The following is a 25,542-nucleotide window of genomic DNA, read 5'->3' as shown; positions in this document are numbered from 1 at the left end:
TTTTTATGCTTTCTTTCTGGTAATTCAGTTAAATAGATTTTTTTTTTTTAAAAAAAAATGTTTTATTGATTTTTTACAGAGAAGAAGGGAGAGGGATAGAAAGCCAGAAATATTGATCAGCTGCCACCTGCACACCCTCTACTAGGGATGTGCCTGCAAACAAGGTACCTGCCCTTAACCGAAATTGAACCTGGGACCCTTCAGTCTGCATTCTGACACTTTATCCACTGAGCTAAACCAGTTAGGGCCAGTTATGTGGATTTTTAAGCTACTAGGCTTTTTTATTTATTTTTTTCTTAAGTTTTTGGATAGTCTCTTTTTTCTTATATTTACCTGTACCTTCTTTTTATTCTGCAGTGAAACTTTATGTTAAGCTGATCCAGTGATAATTATAATATCAGTAGTATAGTACAAAGCTTTAAAATTTCCATTTTATTCTTGGTTATGGTTTGTGTTTCTATCTTCTCATTGATACAAATGTGCTCTGTTGATTCTCCTATCCTTTGTGCTATGCAAAAAAACACCTTCTTGAAGAAATCATAATCCTGTAGTGCACTTAATAAAACCTCGTGAATAATTATGTTATATTTATGTCCAATTATGTAGTTTATAACAGGAGGGCTACTCCTTCACAGCTGATAGTAGAAAATAAAATAGATTCAATACTGGTGGCTTTGATTTGACTGTTGAAAAACAGATATAATTTCTTTCCTCCCTTCCTCTCTCCTCCCCCTCATCCCCTCCCTCCCTCCCTTTTTCCTTTCTTCCTTTCTGGCTTGATTTGAACCTGAGATAATATATATCTAGGTATAGTATTACCCATCTTGCTGCCACATCAAGTTTGAGAATGACACTGCATAGAAAACCTGAAAGGAGTATATGACCTGGTGATTTCATTAAACCGAACTCTACTTGACTAGATTATGTGATCTAATAAGCTGCTACACATCTCAGGCAGAGATTAGTCAGTACTTTTTGATTTATTTGCAACCCATACAATCTTGATATGTCTTACAAAAGACAATATTTTCTACCAGTGTCATAAGTAAGTTTTTACCATTTTAATTAATATCAATTGAGTATGTATGGTGGGTCACATGCTGTGATAATAGTTAACATCTGTCACAATGCTGAAAATAGATTATTTGATTTGATCCAATGTGGTCATTTGTATCATATTAGGCTTTCAATGAATTTTTATTTTCTAAAATTAATTATTATAAATTTACCATTTATTATTATTTCATTCATTATTGTTAACTTTACCTTGATATGTGTATCTATATATATGTGTGTGTGCATATATAATATACTAGTGCCCCAGTGCATGAAATTTGTGCATGGGGGGAGGGGGGGCTGTTCCTCAGATGGCCTGCAACCGCTCCAATCTGGGAACCCTCAAAGGATGTCCTACTGCCAGTTTACAGGGATTGGGCCTAAACCGGCAGTTATACATCCTTCTCACAATCTGGGACTGCTGGCTCCAGCCTAACTGCCTGCCTGCCTGATTGCCCCTAACCACTCCACCTGCCAGCCTGCTATATATTAGTTTGCATAGACTTTCCACATTAATTTCCAGAAGTTTTTTGTTTAGTGATAGATAAAAGTTGCAAAACAGATCAGGCGGAAAACAATGAGAGTTTAAAAGGTCTTTGAAACAACACAACTTTGTTCTTGTATCAATGGATGCACATAAAACTACATTTAATCTTCAGAATCATTCTACTTCTAACAGGAATCTAATCTAAAACTAGAAATAAGCTATGAGCTTTTTATGCTAAATTTGGTAGTAAGGGATAAATGATAAATGTAAATGTTCTGTGTACTGGTTTAAGAAATCTTAGGTGCCTAGAATGTTCAAAATCAAGAGGAAGGGAGTGAGGGAGGGAGGAAGGGAGGAGGAGGAGGAGAGAGAGAGAGAGAGAGAGAGAGAGAGAGAGAGAGAGAGAGAAGAAAAAATCAGGTTTCACTAGAAATGAAGAATAACTTATTCAGTAGAAACATATTCAATACAACTTCTGTGTAAGGCAAAAGAGGCAGAAATACATATGAATATAAATTGTATATTAGTTAGAAAGCTACCAAAAACTGTTTATGTGGTGAATACTTCGTTATCCTTCGATTTTCTGCTGCCTGTTTAGTTATTTACTTCTTACAGTTCTTAGCTAAGGTGCTTTCTTAGTCATGCACAAGATGACATATGCCATTATCTGACACTAAATTAGTCTTTTTTTCTTCTTTATTAAAGAATATGGAAAAAACTTATGGTTTTTGTTCTTTTTTCAGAGCTAATAATTAATTACCACTTCCCTGATATTATAATGTGAAAAAGAAAGCAACCCATCATGACAGATATGTCAATTTTTACTATTAAAACTAAAAAAAGACATGAGAAATAATAAATACTTTATTTTCAAATCAGCCACCTGATAAATTTGGCATAGAAAATAATTGCATAAGCTTCATTACTACCGTGTTTCCATGAAAATAAGACATCCTCCGAAAATAAGACCTAGTACATGGAAAGATAAGACATCCCCTGAAAATAAGACCTAGCGCAACTTTGGGAGAAAAAATTAATATAAGACACTGTCTTATTTTCAGGGAAACAGGTTATATCATGTTCATTATAGGAAATACAGGCTTGTGTGAGCATAAGGTATGTTGAAATGGTCATGATTAGGTAAATACCTTTTTTTTTTTTGCCTATAGGGGGTGATTAGGCATCACAATGTTTTATGATTTATGCCATGGTTTTCTTTAGTGTTTGTGAACTCAGCTTGTGTTTCTTGACTCTAAAATAGAAGTGTTTAGCTTACCCAGTCAATAAGTATTTGAATGCCTACTATGCGTGAGGTGCTAGTTATACCTTTATGAACAAAGCACCATCGTGCCTCCTCTCATGAAAATTCAATTTAGAGAGACTTATACTAAAAATATAAATGGACAAAATATATTATGATAAAAATAAATAGGGTTGAATAATATTCCATTGTATGTATATACCATATTTTCTTTATCCATGCATCCATCAGTGGAAAGTTGGGTTATTTTCACATCTTGGTTATTGTCAATAATGCTTCAATGAATGTGCGAGTGCTAATATCTCTTTGGGATTCTGGTTTCAATTATTTTGGTTAAATACCTAGAAGTAGTATGCTGTAATATATAGTAGTCTTAGTTTTAATTTTTGGAGGGACTTACACACTGTTGAAAAATAAGAAAATCCTGCCAAAGGCAGCAACATGAATGAAACTTGAGGACTTTATGCTAAGTGAAATAAACCAGTCAAAGGACAGATACTGCATTATCCCATGATATTTGGTATGTGAAATAGTCATAGTCAAACATGTAGAAACAGAGTAGAATTGTGGTTGCCAGAGGCCAGGAGAAAGTAGAAAGTTGCTAATCAATGGTTATAATACTTCTGTTATGGTGGATGAATAAGTTCTAGAGCTCTACTGTACAGCATTGGGCCCTGAAGATGACAAGACTGTGTTACATACTTAACTGATCTTATGATAGCTCTTTTTATGACAATAAAACAATTTTTAAGTTAATAAAATAGGATGTTTGATAATACAGTGGTTAGGGAAGGCCTGACAATGAGGTATTATTAAATGATACTTGAAAGATATGAAATCATCCAAAAGGCAAAAATTTGGGAGGGGGAAGGAAGGAGGGAGAGTATTAAAGTACAGGAAGTACCATGTACCAAGTTCTGCAACCAAGGTATATACTCTTGACCAGAACTGAGTGACCGAATTGAGCCTGTAATTCTTCAGCCCTCAGGCTGAGGCTCTAACCACTGAGAAAAACTGGCTAGAGTGAGATGGTTCATTTTTAAGCCTAAAGGATAAACAAGAATTTGATGACAATTTCCTAATTACCATCCTCCTCCTTAATGGACTAAGAGAAGGGGATTGCATAGCCTCTGGTGTCAGAGAGCATAGCACCTGCAGGAGAAATAGATGTAGATTACCTAGGATAGGCAAGCTAGAGTAAGGTGCAGGAGTATGTGTATTTCACTAAGGACATGTGTGTCATGCTAATAAGTTTGGATTTCATTAAGAAATGGAGACACTGAAGAACTTTTTTAGTAAGGATATGGAATGTCTTTTTATACTTAAGAACAATTACTCGAATGGGGAAGATAAATGACCAGGGACCTTGAGTCCAGTTAACCAGTTTCTGAAATAATCAGTGATAAGAGGTTATTAAGGCTTGACCAAGGTCAAAAGCCAGGACAAAGAAGTATAGATTCAGAGAAAACCCCTGAGACATTTAGGAGATAATCCATAAGTAGAACAATTCTCCAATATGAGACTATACTTAAGTATTGGAAGGAAGAGGGATTAGTTCATACATTAAGTTACTTGAGGAGTGAAAAGTGCATTATCTTGAACATAGGTGGGAAGATTTCTCGGACAGAGAATGAAATGCCTTCCCACTGAAATGGCAGAAAAGGAGAATAAGAGAGGATTTTATGCAAGACATACACAGTTGGAGGGCATGAATTTAAAAAGAATTCTCACCTAACTGCTTCTAAATTATCTGTTAGCTTAGCACTGGCCTTGGGGTGGGGAGCTTCAAAGGAGCTAATGCAGTGAGTTTACACCTGTGGAGAGTGAAGGAAGCTGACCACAAAGAGAAGGATTTACACAGGCAACTCTTTTAGGCACCTGAGCCTGAGACCACACAAACATAGTGAACCAATGTCCACACCGAGATGCCTCCCAAACATAGTGAACCAATGTCGACACCGAGCTAACCCACTTTCATCCTTCTCTAAGGAGTCCAGGATGCTTCCCCATCACCGGTGCACTCTGCCCTTCCAACTTTCTCTATTGGAAACTTCCTTTCTCATTTACTCCCTGTTAGAAGCAGGTTCAGTTTTCTGTGCCTCCCAAAGTCAAAATAAACTAAGCGAATAAACAATCTTTATTAACAGATCAGATGAATATGGGCATAAAAATGTTATTTGCTCAACAGTGGACTGCTGGAGAGGATATATTACAATTCTACTTTAAAGCTGCCTATATGTAAAACATTCCCAAACTAAAACATTAAAGGAAAGATGCCGTGGTTTAGCTAGAGATAATGCGTTTTCCATTTTGGATGGTGTTAATTCTCCTTCTCTGGGGAGTTGAGGTTTCTGGTTTGTGTGTAGGAAAAGGCAAAAGCAGAGGGCACCACACTACACTTCAGTGGCCACCTTTCTTAACGAGCTTAATTGCCTCTTATGACAGAAAACATCTTGGAAAAACAGCACTTGTTTTTCTTTACAGAACATCATGGAGGTTCACCAGTGTTAAGTGAGTAAATTAGCCATGAGGCGCTCTGAAGGACATACTGGCACCTCCATGATGCCAGACATCTGGAGGCAAATTTTCATATGAAGGGGGGTGGGGCTGTATGTTTTGGAAGCATAATGCCAAACATCTGGATATTTGGAAATCAACTCATTGCCTAGTTTTGTAATGTTTGATTTTCAGTAGGTAGAGTCACAAAAGCAATATTGAGATTTACATTTGTGCTTTCTCTATTACATTTTGAAACGGTGCAGCATAGACAACACCATTACATAAGTCCTTCTCAAACTTTAAAAGGAGCATTTGAATCGACTGGAGAATCTGTTCACATGTGTTCTGATTCAGAGTGCTCTGGTTCCCAGGTGTGTGACAAGCTCCCTTGTGATGGTGGTGTAGCCGGTCCTCTGGTCACTCAATGAATGGCAGCCTCTAGACTTGCACTCTCCAATACAGTTTCCATTGGACATAGATGGTCATTCCAATTTAAATTGGTTGAATTAAATAAGATTTAAAAATCAGTTCCTTGGTTCCATTGGCCACATTTCAAGTGCTCAGTAGCCCTATTTAGGCAGGGCAAATATAGAACATTTCCATAATTGCAGCAAGTCCTATCAGACAGAGCTGATCTAGATGTATTATTTCATAACTTCATCCACTCACAAAAACTTGCAAAATTATTTGGATTTTGCTTGTAATTACATGCTGTTTAAAAATCACAGAACAACTCTATAAACGTGGAGTTCAAGTTTAAATACAATATGGGAGATCACAGTGTTCAGGTATTGCTGAACATATTACCTTGAACACATGTTAGCGTGAAAACATGCTTAATAGCTATGAACACCTAGGTTTGTCTGAATTAGAATATTTTGACTCATTGTTACTCTAAATTCAACTAGTATATTTAAAATAAATTATTTGTGTATATAGTTACATCATAGTAAAAACTGATACTTCTAGTTTATCTTTTATACTTTTTCTTGGTTTTACATTACTATTATTTACTCATTTTATTATCGTTGTTGCTGCTGTTGTTCTTTATGTTAGGTGCCAGTAAACATACCCATTAATATTACTCTATTTAGATTCCAAAGCATCAACAGGTCCCCAAATAAATAAACAAATGGAAGTTCATACAATGCTTAATAAGGTATCTAGATACTAAGAATAAATTCCTCCTCTGACTCATTCCAGTTCTATGAGTTTGAGTAAATCACAAGGTTTTTTCAAGGCTCATTTTTTGTTTTGTTTTATATTAATCTGTGATAGATAGATGAATCACAAAGATTAAATGAAATAATAAATATAAATATATCTCTAATACTGCACCAGTACTGTGCACATCTATTATTATTAGTGAATTATTTTTTATGATCCTTTATAGTAGGGATGCCAAAATATTTTATTATAAGTATAAGGTTAAAATCTAACTGGAAATAATATTATCACTAAAATGTTTCATAGCATATAGACTTAAAAGTACAATGCCATAAAAGTGAATAGAATATGAAAAAAAAAAAATGAACCTGGGCATCAACCTGAAGATTCTAATTCTCTCTTAAAATCCATTTCTAGCCCTCGCTGATTTGGCTCAGTGGCTAGAACGTAGGCCTGCTGACTGAAGTGTCCCAGGTTTGATTCTGGTCAAGAGCACATTCCCAGGTTGCAGTCTTGATTCCCAGTAGGGGACATGCAGGAGGCAGCCGATCAATAATTCTCTCTCATCATTGATGTTTTTCTCTTTCTCTCTCCTTTTTTCTCTCTGAAATCAATATATATAAAAGCCCTTTTCATTGCCAGAAACATTTTCATATAATTAGTCACACTTGCCAAATACAGGCAGAAAAGTTTTACACGCATATGCAGACATATTCTGTTTAACATCTGAAAGTATAAGCAAAGGTCTCAGTTTATACATTCATGAGTGGCAGATCATTTGACCAATACATTTTTTTTCTTCTTGTTTTATCAAGAAAAAATTATATTACTCAAGTGCCCTTTTGTTTATTTGTTTCTTCTCTTACTCTTTTTTTCCACCAACACCTTGTAAAGTTTCAAGTTGAAACACCTCCCATTGAAGTTGTGTTTTTAGATAAGTACTAAGTTGCTCTAAATTTTGTTTATAAATATACTATCCTATATAAAACCACAAGAACCCCTTTAGGAGTAGATTTGAAGGTTGCATGTGGTACAGAATGTCATAGATGTGAAATCATGAACAAATTGTTTGGTAGTCAAGATCTACCTATCACTTATATAAGCACACACTTAATGTCTTGTAGACAGTTTCTCATGAACATTATTATCAGAATTAAGTAGTTCATGTAGAATGGTTAATTGCACAATTCATAGTTTCCTGAAAATTCCTTTTAGTGCCAATTGAAAATTTTTCATGAACCATTAATGAGTTTGAGGCATCATTCATTCTTCCAATTCAAACAAGTTTCAGCTAAAATATTAGAAAATTTCTGCTTAAGCATGGTATTTTTTTTTTATTTTGATTTGTTTTTGTGGTATTTGGTTGAGTGTTGGGTCTTTACATTGGGCACATCTCCTGTCAAGGAACCAGTGATCTATAACTATGACAGGATATTACCTAGATAAGTTTGCCCATTTCTCCAGGGTGCTTCATAGGCCCTTTTATGGTCCTTGCTTTTCCATCTGTGTTTCTCTGGAGCTTCAATTACAGGATGAGTGTGAGCAGAATTTTATCTTTTTTTTTTTTTAAACCAACACTTGGTAAAAACTGGAATCCAGTAGTCTATATTTAAAAATTACCCATAGAGAAGGCTATATAGGTTTTCAGAAAATCTGGATTTTTCCACAAGCATATATAATATTTATAATCCAAACAATCACCATTGAATTTAAGCTTCCAGAGAGTGGATTGACCTTTTAATCCAAAAAGGGGGATTAATTAAAATCCAAACTTGAAGGTGATGAATGCATTTTCCCCCATGGAACTAAGTGTGGTCTTTGGTCCAAGAAACTGGTGTGTAGTCAAATCAAGTAAGTTTTGCCCTGGCTGGTATAGATCAGTGGTTAAGGTGTTGGGCTGCACAACAAAGGTCTCAAGTTTGATTCCTGCTCAAGGGCATATACTGGGTTGCAAGTTCAATCTCTCAATCTCAAGCCCTAGTCAGGCTCTATGCAGGAGGCAACCAATTGATGTGCCTCTCTCACATTGACTCTCTCTCTCCCATCTTATTTCTCACTGTCTTCCCCTCCCTCCCTCCTTTCTACTCTCTCTAAAAATCAATGGGAAAATATCCTCAGGTGAGGATTAAAAAGTAAATTTTACTGTCTCCCCCAAATAGGAGGCAGAGCTCATAAATCTTGAATATAATTTGAGACTGAATATGGGTCATAGGATATCTGAAAGCAGGATGATAGCAGACAGGCTTCAGATGAACAGAGTCTTTGATGTTGGAAATGACTGGGACTGAGGTGCTAGAGAAGGGGAGTGAACTAGTTTCTCCTTCCATCCTCAGAATTCATTTTCATTTCCAGAAAAATCATATTCTCAGCAGATCTCACCTTGTTTTGATCTCCATTCCATTGACAATTCTGTGGCTGGAATCACTCACCTCTGACTCTGAAACCACAGCTGTACATACCAGATTCCCACAGTTTCTTTCAGTGTCACCTTCTGTATGATGATGTTTCAATACCTGATCTTGGTAAATAGTTTTCCAACATATCTACTTGCATCTGAGGGAACACTGTACTATCCTGTCCTATTTCCTGAGAACAGAGGAGAAATGGTCAGATTTAAGCATTTCATTAAGATGAGACATCTTGCATCACAGAGGGTAGACACATTTAAGAACCAGGGTAAGTGAGTTTGATGGTGGATTGCAAATAAATGGGTAAGTAGGCAGTTAGGCAGGCAGATGGAAAGACAAATAGGAAATTCCTGAAGGCTGGAATAAGGCTTGCTTGAAATTAGTAAAATTGGAATTGCAGCAATCATATAATGGCAGGTCCCTACATTTCTAAGAACGACTACAAATTTGTAGTGTGCTTTCATCTTTTTAAAAAATATATATATTTAATTAATTTTTTACAAAGAGGAAGGGAGAGGGAGAGAGAGTTAGAAACATCGATGAGAGAAACATTGATCAGCTGCATCCTGCACACCTCCCACCGGAACCAAGATACATGCCCTTGATCGGAATCCAACCTGGGACCTTTCAGTCCACAGGCCGGTGCTCTATCCACTGATCCAAACAAGTTAGGGCCCATGTTTATTTTGAAATGGGGATGCTGAAGATGCTGCGATTTTCAATTTTTACAACATTGGGTTTGCACCAGCTGCAGCAGAGTATCCGGCTTCTTTAGCTGCTTATACACTCTTAACAAATTGATTTTTAGTAGTTGAACTGAGTGAGTAAAAACGTAATGTTAAAAAAAAATCTAGTAAGTATTTTTTCATGTAATCTAATATTAAAATTCTATAAATTCTCAAGAAAAATTATAGCAACTGTAGAAATTTAGGCAGCCACCTATTAGTGAAAAATGAAGAACTGAATACAATGTAATGTGGTTAATAATTTATACATTTTGAATTAAGGTCTGGCAGAAAAACCTAATGGAATTATATAAATGATGGTTTCATTTATTTTAAATTAAATTATTTTTAGATTTATGTTTTGACATTTTATTGACATTAGGTTTTTATCTTAGTTGTTGACATGAGATAGTTTTCCTAAATCCTCCCTCCATCCCTACACAAGGGGCAAGGGAAATTTTGTTATTGAGGATACATTTTGGAGAGACTAACCCTTTTAAAATTATATAATCACTTCATTTTGAAAAAGAAGTCTTTTTGGATGACATTTATGATATTTACTTAAGAAATCCTTTGAAAAGCAGAAAATAGAATTATTTACATACAAAGGCATTTCTCCACACCTCTCACTTGTAGTTGTTAATACAGGATTAGGATAATCATGTAACACATTGTTTAAGCTTAGGCCTTTTGAGAATGATAGAGCATTGCTGGGACAGATAGCATAAATCAGGACTGTCTTGGGCAATGGGGACATATGAGTGCCCTTTCCAGATAATTGTTTTCAAATACTCATCAACAGACTAAATATTTAAGTGTTGTCTCTGTTGTCCACTCCAGGAGTAGGCTAGAAATAAAGTCAGAGAGAGACAGAGAAACCTTTCAGAGGCAACCAACCTGTTTTCTGTATCCATGAGTCTGTTTCTGTTTTGTTAGTTTATTTTGTGGTTGACAGAGGAGAAGTTGGGGGCCTGTGTGAAAAGATGAAGGGATTAATAAATACAAATTGATAGCTACACAATAGTCATGAGGATGTGAAGTACACCAAAGTGAATACAAGTCAATAATATTGTAATATCTAAGGACAGTGACAGTGGGTACTTGAAATATCAGGGATCACATTGCAAATTATATGATTGTCTAATCACTATGCTGTGTGTCTGAACCTAATGTAAAACAATATTGAATGTCAGCTGTAATTAAATATAAAATTTAAAAAAAATCAACCAACCTGATTTCTAAAGAATTGGTTGATAGCTAATACTATATATACACTGAGTGGGCAGATTATTATGAACTCTGAACACAGAACAATCTCTGAATGCAGTGTGTTAGTGTGTGTGTGTGTGTGTGTAAGTACACACACACACACACACACACACACACACACACACATTAGAGGCCCAAAGCATGAATTGTGCATGGGTGGTGTCTGGCCAGCCTGGCCAGGGGGAGGGGGCATTGGCAGTTGGCTGGCCTGCCTGCTGGTCGAACTCTTGGTGGAAGGGACAATTTGCATATTAGCCTTTTATTATATAGGATATACACTTAGTGGCCAGATTATTATGCATTCAGAGATCATAATAATCTGGCCACTCACTATATATATAGTTTTTTGTTTGTTTGTTTGTTTGTTTGTTTGTTTTACTTTGCTCTTTTGTAGCAATTGATTCAGATTAAGTAGTCTTTCTCCACATCAGAACAACAAGAGTTCTCTATCAAAAGTCAAAGTCTATACACTATTTTATATCTAGAAAATCAGAAGGACTGAAACTGGGCCAAGGAATCTGCATTTAACACTCTCCCGGGGTGATTCTCATACACGTGCTGGCTCGAGTAGAAGACAGATGTGTCCTACCTAGAATGGATCTAGAATCTGACTCCTTAGACCACACAGTCAACCAAGTTAAACATTTTACTATTTTTCCTATAATGCACCTAGATGTGAACAATAAGAATCCAACTATATTTAATGTAAAATATTTAATACATACTGAATTTTTCTGGATGATGGTATTAGTAAGCTTGCCCACTTTCTATCTCCCATCAAATGGAAGTGGCTAGTTGAGGACTTAATAACTAGGAAGGATTGCCTTCATCCTAATTACTCTTACTCTCTCCCCACTAGCATCTGGCCCTTAAGCTAGTCTAGCCAAATAAAAATCTACCTGCCTGCTCTCCCTTTAGAAATCTTAACATCTACTTGAATCAAGACAAATTGTCCAAGAGTCCCCTTGGTTTTCTCAATTTGATTTTGAGGATATTAGTTTTCGAAACAACAGTGAATGCCAAAGACTGTTGCCAAAGCATACAGGGAACGTCCGAGGTGGCATGTAAGAGTTCACTTGGGGATGGAGAAGAAAAAAAGCCTATCAATAACCATGGTACAACAATGACATTTAACCTTGAATGCTTTTACAGTTGCTAACTAAATCAACAGCTATGTTACACCTTCACAGCTTTCTTGTAGCTCCCCCAAAGAACTCTATGAAGAGTAGGGTTATTAGTATTCACTCATACCTGGAAAAAATAGACAACTATTAAGGACCCCTTTCTTCCATGTGGCCTCCCAATTCCAGGTCTGTGGTTTCTCATTCTGCCCCTTATTATGTGTTCTGCTCAGCTCTTTCGTTCAAGCCTTTATGGGACAGGCACTGAGCTCTAGGCTGACAGAGATGCAATGAATCTTTCCATGAAAGATCTTATAGTTTGGTTCACTCTCTCAGGTTAGATGCACAGAAGCATATTTATCCAGTCACACACATGGGAACTGTCCTACCTAGCATGTGATAAAGAACATCAGTATCACAAAGTGGTGCAGATAGAATTTTGCTTTCAGGATTCTAAGGAGTGATGATCCCCTACCTAAAGAGATGTCTGAAGATCTCAAATTGGAGAGGGGCCCTAAGTAGGAGCCTTAAAAGACTGGCAGGAATTAGATTTATTTAGGGTCTACTTTAATTTTAATAAAGTTTGTGTACTAAAAGAAAAAAAATTAAACTTATTAAGACCTTAAAATTTTACTACTGGGAATTATTTGGGAGACCACTGGGCCTTTCATACCTCCCAGCAACCTTCCTAAGTGTGTATTTCCTATGCCTGGATATGGCATCCAGAGCATCTATGGTGTGTATTCCTTTATGTGTTTCTACTTTGGCTGGCATGGCATGCTCCATGCAGTTGCAAAATATTCAGATCAGAATAAATCTATAATGATCGAGTATGAAAACATTTCTCAAATGTTAATGAGCATATGAACTGCGTGGAGATCTTATAAAAATGTACAGTAAATTCTAAAAGTAGGTGTAGAATGAAGCCTATAGGTCTGCATTCCTAACAAATTGCCAGATGAACCGGATGGTGCTAGGCCACAAATCACACTTTGAATAGAAAATTCTCACACTTATAATTCAATACACTGAATTCTCATAGTGTTATCTGGGTTTTTATTAAACTTTTCACTTATAAAGTTCCCTGTTCACTAACTAGTGTTTATGAAAGAGCCTTTTCCTTATATTGTTCCTCTTCTCTCTCTCAAAAAAACCCCCACAAAATATTGAAGTGTTAAGCACATGTGAAAATATCTCACCTATAGCCCAGCCAATGTTGCCCAGTGGTTGAACATCCACTTATGAACCAGGAGGACATGGTTCCATCCCTGGTCAGGGCATATTGCCAGGGTTGCTAGTTCAATCCCCAGTAGGGGGTATGCAGGAGGCATCTAATTAATGAGTCTCTCTTATCATTGATGTTTCTCTCTAACCTTCTCCCTTCCTCTCTAAAATCAATAAAATATATATTTAAAAAAATATCTCACTAGTCTAAGAAATATCACCTATTGAAAAAACATTTATTTCAAAAGAGTAAATTTGAAAAAAAATTGACAGATCTGTTATGAGACTTAATGCTTTTTTAATTTTAGGTCAGTTTTTAAGTATAATTCACCTGTTTTAATTCATGAGTTCCAAATAATGACCTCTCTTTCTTTATTAATAAAAGACAAATTAGTAATACAGTACCCACACACATAATTATTGCTGAAAGCAATTTTACCATCTATATATAAAGAGAAGAGCCTGGGTCCCCCACTCAAAGACTATATACTTGTAGTTTATACTCAATTCTAACAAAATTGATTTATTACCCAAGATCATATTAAGGAGGGGAGATACTTTCATCAGCTGCAGAAATGGCAATGAAAACTAGATATTTCGATATGATGGGAAAGAAGAGATGAATAAGCCAAAAAATAAGCCAAGAACAGGAGTTTCATATCTTTACAGCTAAACAGTTCAGTGTGATTTTTATGGAGGCAAATGGCCCTTTATATTTTGATAGGCTCTGGGGTCTTCATGTTAATATAGTTCAGTTAGGTAATTGGTTACTAATATATTCCTAGGGCACCAGAAACAGATTGAAATACATTCAGTATTTTTTAGTTAAAATAGGAGATTTGTGCTGAATATCCGTGGCTTATTCTAATTTAAATTACCATTGAGAAAACATGTGAATTTTGGTATAATTTTAATTTCAAATGCTTATTTTTACTTTTATCCTTACAAACATACATCCCATTATCTTGAATTTGTCATTATGAAAACATATGTTTTGATGAAATAGTAATAAGTATTTGTAAAGAAATTAGGCAGCATAATTTTTCCCCTCTTTGGACTGGCCCTCCTTAAGGGCAAACATCTCTGACTTGTTAGACAGGATTTATTAATCATTCACAATGTATCTTATATTTTACAGAACTCAATCTGATATCTTATATATTGTATGATACATATGTATAATATAGGTGAGGACAAAAGGAAGTTTACAGTTTTCCATATAGAAAATAATACAATCCTATACAATGAACAGCTAATATGCTCCATCGCGCTGGGGCTGGGGGACCTGAGGCTGCTTTCTCCACCTTGGCACCAAAGTGGGGGTGCCTGAGACTGTGCTGGGGCCAGGGACCTGAGTGTACACCCTCCACTCCAGTGCCAGGCCAGGAGGACCTGAGGTCGGGCTGGGGGCCTGAGGCTGAGCTAGGGAACCTGAGGCTGCACCCTCCTACCCCCACCTGGCAGGGTTTGGCAGGGTCTGAGTCTTGTGCAATTTTGAGGCATGGGTGGGTGGGGATTTGACTCTGGGTCCTGCAGAGCACCCCAGACTCTGACAGGAGGGAGATTTTCATATACATTTTACTAATTTTCTTTCATCTCTGACACTTCTATTATATACAAAAGGCAAATAGCAATATTAAAATATTTCTTCTAATTAATTCCCTTTTAATGTGCACTAATTTTGTGCACTTGGGCCGCTAGTAATTAATAGTAATAATATAAGAATGAACTCTTTTGCATACTCACAACTGTAAACCTCATTTTCACAATCCCTATATAATTTATAAGTATCTCAATAAAAAAAGAATCAAACCTTAACAAAATAGACAATACATGTGAAGTGCCATACCATTCTATCATTTCATATTCATCCCATAATAATATCAAATTAAAGCACACTGATTTCACTTTGGCAAGCACGTTTACTCACATACTTTTGTCTCTTTCTGTTCTTAATGTAAACCTTGATTTAGCAACAATACTTTATTTAAGGATCTATTGCACAATGCAAGGTGCCTCGATATTTCAAAAACAAATTGAAATTTGGAATATGTTAAGTGTGGGGATAATAAAGCACATACAAAATTCCAGTTTTTCCCTAATTTGTATTTTGGTTCTTTTCAGTATGTTGCACATGACAAGCTCTAACCCCTCTCCCTGCCCTGCTTGATATGCATCTGATGATGATACTTACAGTGATTGCGTTGTGGGGGAAAAAGTGTTAATTTGTTCTGACATCCCAGATTTGAGTCTAATGAAATGAAAATGTAGACTAGAGTGGGTTAAGCTCTCTGGTGCTTTTCCTCCTCGGAACCAGGGTAGTTTCCTTTTGTATGATTGAAATCGTGCCTGTATCATCCTCTTAATGTCTGCAGTATAGTGCTTAATGGCTTCATCAGGATATATCACTTTCTTCAGCACAGAGCTGCCAGTGAAACACAAATCATTTAGAGAGAGAGAAATTGTTAGAGAAAGATAGGGTGCAGTGGCTAAAGGATCACAATTGAAAAGAAGGAACATAGAGAAAAGCCTAAAGTGTTCAGAAAATTATGAAAAATTCAGTGAAAGCATATTAAAAGTTTTTAGTTAAAGATGGGGGATATATTGTAAATTTATCTATGGCTATTAGAGGCCCGATGCACGAAATTTATGCAAGGGGCTCGGCCCTCACAGCCCCATCTGCCTCTGCTTGGGAAGGTTGTCAGGATGCTTGTTCTGCTGTTTGGCCTACCTGTTTGGTAATTAGCATATTAGCTCTTTATTATATAGGATGTTGAAACCAGTTTATAGGTAGCCTTGATTACTAACAAAAAAACCCTATATTTTTTCTTATTTATCTTTATTATTTGTAATCACCACTATAATAAAAGCTCAATGTGGCAGGAAACCTTAGCTCCTCTGTCCACACTGTACCCTTAGGCATCGAAGCAGTGCCAATATCAGAATAAACACTATATGTTTTAAAAAATGAATGAAGAGAATCCTGAAATCTGTATTTAACAAAAGGGAAAATATCATCATGAAGTATAACTATATTTTTTAAAATTCTCAGAGCTGCAGGGAATTAATAATAGATTACTTTTTCCTGAATATTTTAATGCCCTCTATGATACTTTATACTGTACAAATTATCCTACCTGTTTGACACATCCTCATGGAATCTGGCCGCATTTGAGATAAAGTCAAGGTCATAAATAAAAACCAAGTGTCAACATTTTTGAAATAATGAAAATAAAATTTCCCAGGACATGTTCAAATGCATTTATGAATGTCTTGCAGGCCACTTATCTTCTCATAAACAAACTAGATTAATATAGATTATAATTGAATGCTTTGGACAGCTGCCTGGCACAAAAGGGAATAGAAGTTGAAGATATAATAGCACAGAGAAAGACTTTGCATAAAAAGCAGTAGGAATACACATTAAACTGATGACCAAATCAGTTAATCCACTTAAAATGCCCACCCCTCTCATGCCAATTTCTTGCTTCTGAAATCACTGAGCATCTGCTCTGAATGACTGTGCCTTAGAAAAGAGAGCTGCTGACCTGTTGATCCCGTTTTGAGAGTGGTGCTCTTAGGAGCTCCTTTTGGGAAGCCAGAACATGGGCTGAGGAATTAGTACTAAGCATTTGGAATTCTGTAGCTGCTTGGAATATTTCTGTTTTCTTAATAATATGAGATTACAGTTAGGCTTTGCTTGAATATACTATTTGAGCTGAAAAAAATGGTAGGTAAAAGTTCACAAGATTTTGTTAAGTTTTATATTTAAAATATATTACTGATTTTGTAAATATTTTATAAAATGTAGTGCTGGGAAATATGTCAGTTTGTCTAGTGATAATAAATTTTTCATCAACAAAGTAAAAATTTATAACCTATAAGTTTTTTAATATACATTAACATGTAAGTGGTCATTTGCATCAAGGACTTAAAATTCTGTGCACAATAAGAATCAAGTAGCATTCCCCATTCTATCTCATTTGATCTGAAGTCCACAAACATTTATTTTGTGCTTCTATACTTCAGTCCGAGAGGCTGTTACATGATTCATTCATAATTCATTCTTTAACTCAATACATTGATTTATTGAGTGATTCTTATATTTTCAGTGTATAGTTACAATGGTAACTCAAAAGTAAATAAAACCCAAGGCTCTGTCTCTAAGGAACTGCCAATGTGCTGGGAAAATATAGCATATATTGTTTATATAAATCTATAAACAAGTGGATACACTACAATGGGAAATGGACAATAATTTAAATTTGTCAAAACTGCTATTAGTGAACAAATAAAAATGAAACTAACTTTGCTTGTGAGATGAGGCTTTGCATAATATCGGGTCTAGTAATACTTAATGTCGTTTTTTAACATTCGTTTAAAATCTTGCTTGGCATTGACTTGTATTGACATAACCTTCAAACACGTGGTATCTACAGAACGTGTGAAGTGCAATTAACAAGTTTTGCTTGAAAAAGTTTGTGTTTGGTTTGGTTTTTGTTGCAAAACTAGGGCTAAGAAGATGGCGGATGAAAAGCATATTCGGCACTGCATGCTTTACGAGTTCCAATTAGGAAGAAAAGCAAGTGAGGCTGCAAAAAACATCTGTAGTGCTCTTGGTCAAGATGCAGTTAGCGCCAGAAAATGCCAGCGTTGGTTTGAGAAATTTCGCGAGGGAAATTTTTCGTTAGATGACAAGAGTGGTCGAGGCCCTATGTCCAATTTTGATCAAGAAGCTCTTCAAGCTCTTTTGGTGCAAAATCCTCAAATTACCCAACAAGAGCTTGCGACAACTTTAAATTGTTCACAAAAAACAATTTCCAATCAATTGCGTGCACTTGGCAAAGTGCAAAAGTTTGGAAAATGGGTTCCTCATGAGTTGACCGACAACAACCGTAATCAAAGAGTCACAATTTGCAGTTCGCTCCTCTCTCGTCAAAACCGTTTGCCGTTTTTAGAGCAAATTGTTACCGGAGATGAAGAATGGGTGCTGTATGTTAATTTGAAAAGGCGGCCTCAATGGTTGGACAAAAATGAGGCTCCGCAGCCCACGCCAAAACCTGATTTGCATGCGAAAAAAGTGATGTTGTGTGTTTGGTGGAATTTTAAAGGAATTCTTCATTATGAACTTTTACCATCTAACCAAACCATTACAAGTGCAGTGTATAGTGCCCAATTGGAAAGGTTAGCCCAAGCTTTAAGAGAAAAAGAACCCGCCTGATTAATTGGAAGGGCGTAATTCTTCACCACGATAACGCACGACCGCATACTGCAAGAATCACTGCTGAAAAACTGCGCCAGTTGGAATGGGAAGTTCTCCCTCAACCTGCATATTCTCCTGATTTTGCCCCTTCCGATTACCATTTGTTTCGTTCTTTGCAAAACTTTCTTCTGGGAAAAAAATTTAATAATGAAGAATGCCTCAAAAATGCATTGACCGTATTTTTTGCATCAAAATCACAAGAATTTTACAACAGAGGGATTAAAATGCTTCCTGAGCGTTCGGCACTAGTAGAAAACAACGGCAACTATATTGTTGATTAAATTTTGTTGTATTGTTTAAATAAATTCGATTTAAAAAAGTATTAGAAAATGACATTAATTATTACTAGACCTAATATAAAGTTTTTATGCTTCAGCTAATACTGGAAGGATAAGCAGGGTTTATAATCTACAAAGAAAGAGAACAGTGTGTTCAGTAAAATGGAAGAGCAAATGGTGGTATCAGTATGAAGGGTATTCTCAAGGTCAAGATGGGAGATCAGCTACATTGGGGTCTTCTATATCTCAATTTTATTCTGCAGATTATGGCGATGCATTGTTAAAAGAATAAAAATCTGGTAAACATGTTTATGATGAATTGTTCAGAGGGAATATATAATGGGTTCATGGAGGAACCTAGGGGTGGTGAACCTGTTTTATACCAAGGGCCATCTGGATATTTATACCATCATTTCAGGGTCTTACAAAATTATCAACTTTAAAATTATCCTGCTACATTTTGTCAAACATTTGATTAACTCACCTCTAATGCCTTGGCAGGGCCAGACCAAATGATTCTGTGGCCCTTATATGGCCCATGGGCCAGATGTTCCCCAGCCCTGGAACTATGACTATTGAATTGTGATGTGGATGAGGGACAGGAAAAAATAAAACAGAGTGGGATTTAGGCACACTGCTAACCAAATAAAAGAGATTGGAGAGAAACAAGTAATCAATGAGGATGAGCGTGATTCTGTAATGTTTTGTCAATTATGAAAATGGTGCTATCAATAACTGAGGTACAGACTAGAAAAAGAAGAGCAGTTTTGAGGAGTGATGATTTGATCATTATTTTGTTTTTGGATATGATAGTTTAGAAGAACCTTCTGACCTTCAGGGATGGTAGCTGGAAATAAGGAGCTAGGATCAGAAGAGATCTGAAGAGCAGCGATGTTGTCAGAGCTGAGATCTATGAATTGGGGCAACTTTGGCCTTTACTGATGATGGAAATCATGGAAAGAAATGAGATATTTTGGGGGGAGGGGAAAGGTTACAGAATGAGTAAAAGACAAGTTTAGGTAGAAATTCTAAGGAATATTAACATTAGAGAAATGAAGATAGGAACTCATTCAGAGAAGAATATTTAAGTGATAAAGGGTATGTGAAGAATAAAAAAAAATGTTGAGCATTTAGTCTATGTGAATATATACATTTTTATTTTATCTAAACACTGATCATTACTACAAAGTATAATACTTTTATTTTACTCATAAGAAAATTTTGCTCTGAATGGATTAGTGATTTAGCCAATATAATTTAACTAGGAAATTTTGGAATTGATATTTAAAGCTGTACCTTGATGACCCCAAAATCATACTTGTAGCATCCCAAATTAAAAGTCAGTTTGATAGTCAATAAGTTAAAATTTGTATTAAATATAAAAGTTTATATTATTTATTTCTGCTGCTGGAACTTTATTTTTATCTGTACACATTAAATAAAACAAAGTAATGTTGAAAAACCTTTTGGCCCTAACCAGTTTGGTTCAGTGGATAGAGTGTCAGCTCTTGGACTGAAGTATCCTGGGTTTGATTCCAGTCAAGGGCATATACCTTGGTTGCAGGCACAATCCCCAGTAGGGGTTGTGCAGGAGGCAGCTGATTAATGTTTCACTCTAATCTATGTTTCTAACTCTCTATCCCCCTCCCTTCCTCTCTGTAAAAAGCAAAAAAAATAAATTAATTAATTAAAAAAATATATATATGGCTTTTGAACAATTAAATTTTTTTCTATATACTAAAAATTGGCAAAAATATTTGAGTCAGGCATTAGTTCAGAAATATTTTTAGATACATTATTTATTTTTCAGTTGATGTTTTTGTCTTCTCTTTTTAGCTTAGGAAACTTTCAGACATTTACCTCCAGATACATCATCATAATAAATTTGACATTTTTTTTTAGAAATATATTGAAAAACAAGGTAATAGGGCTTATAATTCCTCCTAAGATTTAATTGTATATTTTGAAGAAATGGTAAGAGCAATATTACCTAATGGTGTTTAATACATACCGTGTTTCCCCCAAAATAAGACATCCTCCGAAAATAAGACCTAGCGCATGGAAAGATAAGACATTCCCTGAAAATAAAACCTAGCGCAACTTTGGGAGAAAAAATTACTATAAGACACTGTCTTATTTTGGGGGAAACAGGGTATTTTATAATATTTTTACTTTTATTATTAATGATAAATAGTTAACAATGAAATCTGCCTTACAATGTCTACTTCAGGTATGGCTTAAACAATCCTACTTTATACTTTAGCTCTCTCTCTTTTTAAAAAATATATATATTTTATTGATTTTCCACAGAGAGGAAGGGAGAGGGATAGAGAGCTAGAAACGTCAATGAGAGAGAAACATCGACTAGCTGCCTCCTGCACACCCCCTACCGGGGATGTGCCCGTAACCAATGTACATGCCCTTTAAAATTTTTTTTTTTATTAAATTATTATCTCTGTACATATACCATTGCTCCCCGCTCTCATACATGCCCTCCCTTCCCAGAGTTTTGTGTCCATTGGTTGTACTTATATGCACGTATACAAGTCCTTTGGTTGATCTCTTATCTTTCTCAGATCTCCCTACCCTCCCCGCTGTAATTTGACAGTCTGCTTGTTGCTTTACTGTCTCTATATCTATCTTCTCGTTCATCAGTTTATAATGTTCTTTATTATCCATAAATGAGTGAAATCATGTGGTGTTTCTCTTTCATTGACTGGCTTATTTCACTCAGCATGGTGCCCTTAATCGGAATCGAACCTGGGACCTGTCAGTCCGAAAACGAATGCTCTATCCACTGAGCAAAACCGGTTTAGGCTATACTTTAGCTCTTTTTATCAAGTTATGATGGGTGGGTCTAATTTGCTGACACTCTTATCATAGTTCCCAAAATATCCAAATTTTTTACATGTCAATATTTGTCAAAATTCCCTAAATTAAGTTATATGCAAAGAGAAATGTTATCAACTTTTATTGCAAACATATGTATTTATATGGATAGTATTTTTATAGTTTGATTTTTAATTATTTAAATAAAATCATAATTATTTTCGTCAAAATAAAGAGTTACTTTGGCACTTTTGTAACCTGTTGTGTTAAAAAAAAAAAGGAACTTGCTCACAATCCAGCTGCCTACTAGGACTTCAGTTTCTGCATGTCCACAAGAATTATTGAGGAAAATAAAGATGCTATACAATTTGTAAATGATCCTTGGGATAAAGCAATGAATGCTTTATAAACACAAAACACACTAGGAATAGAATTAATGGTTGTGAAACACAATTGGCATCTGGCTTCACTGTGATGATGTTAGTATCATTCCATTTTCAAATGGCCCTGATTTCAGTCACAAAAGATGATGTCAGGAGACAAATAAGTAGCAGGGTAGATGAAGTCTTAACACTAAGGAGGCTGCTGTGATGCAAATCACTTTTCCAAGGGACGGTAAATATTTCTGAAGTTAACAATTGAAACAAAAATACACTGTCAATAAAAGGCAGATAAAATAAACACAGAAACCACATGCAGCTCTAGGAGAATCGTTTTTTGAATAAAATGCTTTTCAAGGTCTTTACAAAGTTGTCAGCAGCTCTTTTAAAAATCAAGTCAATACATTTGGAGCAATTGTTCATGAGACATGACTGGTTAGTAAGCGATTCTGAAACACCATCCAGCTGTTAATTTTACATAGTTATTCACAAAATGTTCAAGTTTTGCAATAAATAATACTTAAAAACACTGTAACCTGATAGGTTATTTATAAAACATTATGGATTTATGCATATTGAAATAGTTGCCCTCTTAACTTTTGTTTCATTTATGATGCACTTTTTCAGTACATTGATCAACATTATCACATAATGCTCTCTGCCTATTGCTGGTGAATAATAGAGTTATTATTAATAAAAAGACATTAAAATTTTGGCAGAACACTGAATTGGTTGAGAGTTCCACTTTAATAAAAAAGGGGAAAATCTGTTTTTAAATAGAGCATTGAAATTTGTTTAGAGAATTCTACAAGATAGTATCAAAAGAGACCATAGTTAGAGTCTATAGAATACAGAAGATAGAAAAAATAGGGACTAAGGTAGGTATATGCCTGCCTTTTTGGAGCTTAATTTCTGGTAAAGGAGAACCCGAGTTAAATAAACATGCATTTAAAAATTATAGATTGCAAATGATAGACATGGAAACAGATTAATGATTTTCAAAGATGAGGGATGGGGTGGTGTGTGTTGTGGTAATTGTGACTATAAAGGGAAATCTTGAGGGAGATTTTTATGGTGACAGAATAGGTCTGTATCATGACATTGGCAATTACATAAATTGTGCATGAATTTTGTGCACTGGGCTCTAATATATTATACTTTCATGATAAAAATGGTGAGCCTGGCCGAAACTGGTTTGGCTCAATGGATAGAGCGTCGGCTTGGGTCCCGGGTTCGATTCCGGTCAAGGGCATGTACCTTGGTTGCGGGCAAATCCCCAGTAGGGGGTGTGCAGGAGGCAGCTGATTGATGACTCTCTCTCATCGATGTTTCTAACTATCTCTCTCCCTTCCTCTCTGTAAAAAATCAATAAAATATATTTTTAAAAAAAATGGTGAGCCTGATGTCCTGTAGTTCAACTTCCTTATCAAAGTACTAAATTCCAGGGGAATCCCAAAATCTATGCCATCAATTTTCCTTTGAAAAACACAGTTGTGCAATCACTATCATTTCTCCCTATAATTGGATTATGTGTCCCACCCAGAAGACAAATGGATCCTAGACAGTTAAATTGTATTATCGTACATTTAACAAGGTGTAAACACAAAAAAGCCAGTAGTTTCAGATGCAATTTCCTTGTTAGAGCAAACAAACACAGCTTCAGGCACTGGTATCTAGCTACCTATCAGACAAATGTATTTTCTTTTTCTAATCCAATAAGAATAGAGTAGCAGAAAGTTTGCTTCCTTCTGATAGAGATGGCAATACCCTTTATTATCTTTCCAACTATCCCTTCAAACCATGATTTAATTCTGAGAGACCTTAAACATCTGACTATGGAGGTTATTATGTCAATCCACTGTATGATATTCTGTTGATAGGACCTGACAAGAAGTAAGTCACAGATGTCCTTGATACCTTACTGAGACATTTTTGTTTGTCTATCTGTCTTTTAATCCTCACCCAAAGATATTTTATCCATTGATTTTTTTTTGATTTTTTTTTTTTTAGAGTGGACAGAGGGTGGGAGAGAGGGAAACATTGATCTGAGAAAGACACATTGATTGGTTGCCTCCCACATGCACCCTGATCTGGGCCTGGGATCAAATCTGGACTCAGGTATATGCTCTTGACGAGAAGCCAACACTCTAACCACTGAAAAGGGCATTACTGATACATTTTTGTGCCATAGCATGTGAGATAAACTCTGTGAAACTTAAGGGGCATTCCACTTTTGTGAAGCATCTGGCATTGAATAGTCTAGGTCATACTGGAATAGGTTCTACAAACAAGTTGCTGAATTTCATACACTCTACCTCTAAGAAAGAAGTACAGTACTTGATGGATTTGGGGAGATATTTCCTCAGCTTTAAAGCTGCTATCTTTTTTACTTGTTTATTTATTTATTCGTTCACTTATTTATTTATTATTTTAAATTTATCTTTATTGTTGAAAGTATTATAGATGTCCTGTTGTGTGTGTGTTTTCCATTGACCACCTCTTCCTTGCACTGTCCCTTCCAAGCCTGTGTCCAGTAGATTCAGTAGTGTGTAAACATACATATTAATATATTTTATTCTTCCTACCCCAGTACAGTAATCCAAATAATGACATGAGCCATGTAACCCCACAGAAACCTTATTTCTTTTATTTTGATTTTTTCATTTAATTCAAACTTGCCTCACCTAGTTGCCCTTATTCACCCACCTCCCTCTCTCTTGCTTAATCATTAAGCCCTTGGGACAATGAGGATCTGGTTAGTAGTCTTAGAAACAAGGTCCTGTGTTTATTGACATTGAGACAGAGTTTTCATTCAAACTAAACATAATATCTTGGCCTCAGTTGTGTTTTAGCTCTGGACCCAGGAAAGCAGAACTATCTCTCACAGAACAAATCCTTGTGATTTTGGACAGAACAACTCCATGGCTGACATCAGGACCAAATCCAATTATTAATTACCCCTACTCTAGCATCAACCAATCAGTAGAGACCACAATCCTAAATTTATTAGTCACCATGATTAATGATTTTTCCCCACTGTATAGCATATCCCCTGGAAGCCATTGAAAATGAGCTATCTGTGATTCCAGGCATGGAGCCACCTCCTTAATAAACCCTTACTTTTTTTTTGCTGCAAACTTTTGTGTTTTATTGGGCTTTGATATGTGCAGGCAAATGGACCCCTTCAGTTACTCCAACCACGGAATATTTTCTATATTTAAATAGAAGACAGGATGATATAACCATGCAACAAATACTCCTTCTTTCCCCCAAAGCATTTCTTGTAGAATCTAACTTTATTGACACCCTTCATTTTTATTAAGATGGACTTTATCTAGATGCTAAAACACAAGCTGGATAAAAAGTACACTTGTTAATTTTTTTAAATGAAATTGAATAAGCTCCCCTAAGACAGTTTTGTCAATTATTTTTATAAGAAATATGACACTAAAGACTGTAGCTTTTTCTGTACTATTATTAATTTGCTTGTCAGTGTTTTCTTCTTACAAAAATAAACTCATTACTCTGTTCTGGTCTATTAAATTATCCAGATATCTTACTTTCAAATATTGCAT

Source organism: Pipistrellus hanaki (assembly GCF_964339955.1).
Source record: "Pipistrellus hanaki genome assembly, chromosome: 8".
In the NCBI taxonomy this organism is placed as follows: domain Eukaryota; kingdom Metazoa; phylum Chordata; class Mammalia; order Chiroptera; family Vespertilionidae; genus Pipistrellus; species Pipistrellus hanaki.
The sequence above is the reverse complement of the archived record's forward strand: the minus strand, read 5'-3'. Positions refer to the sequence as shown.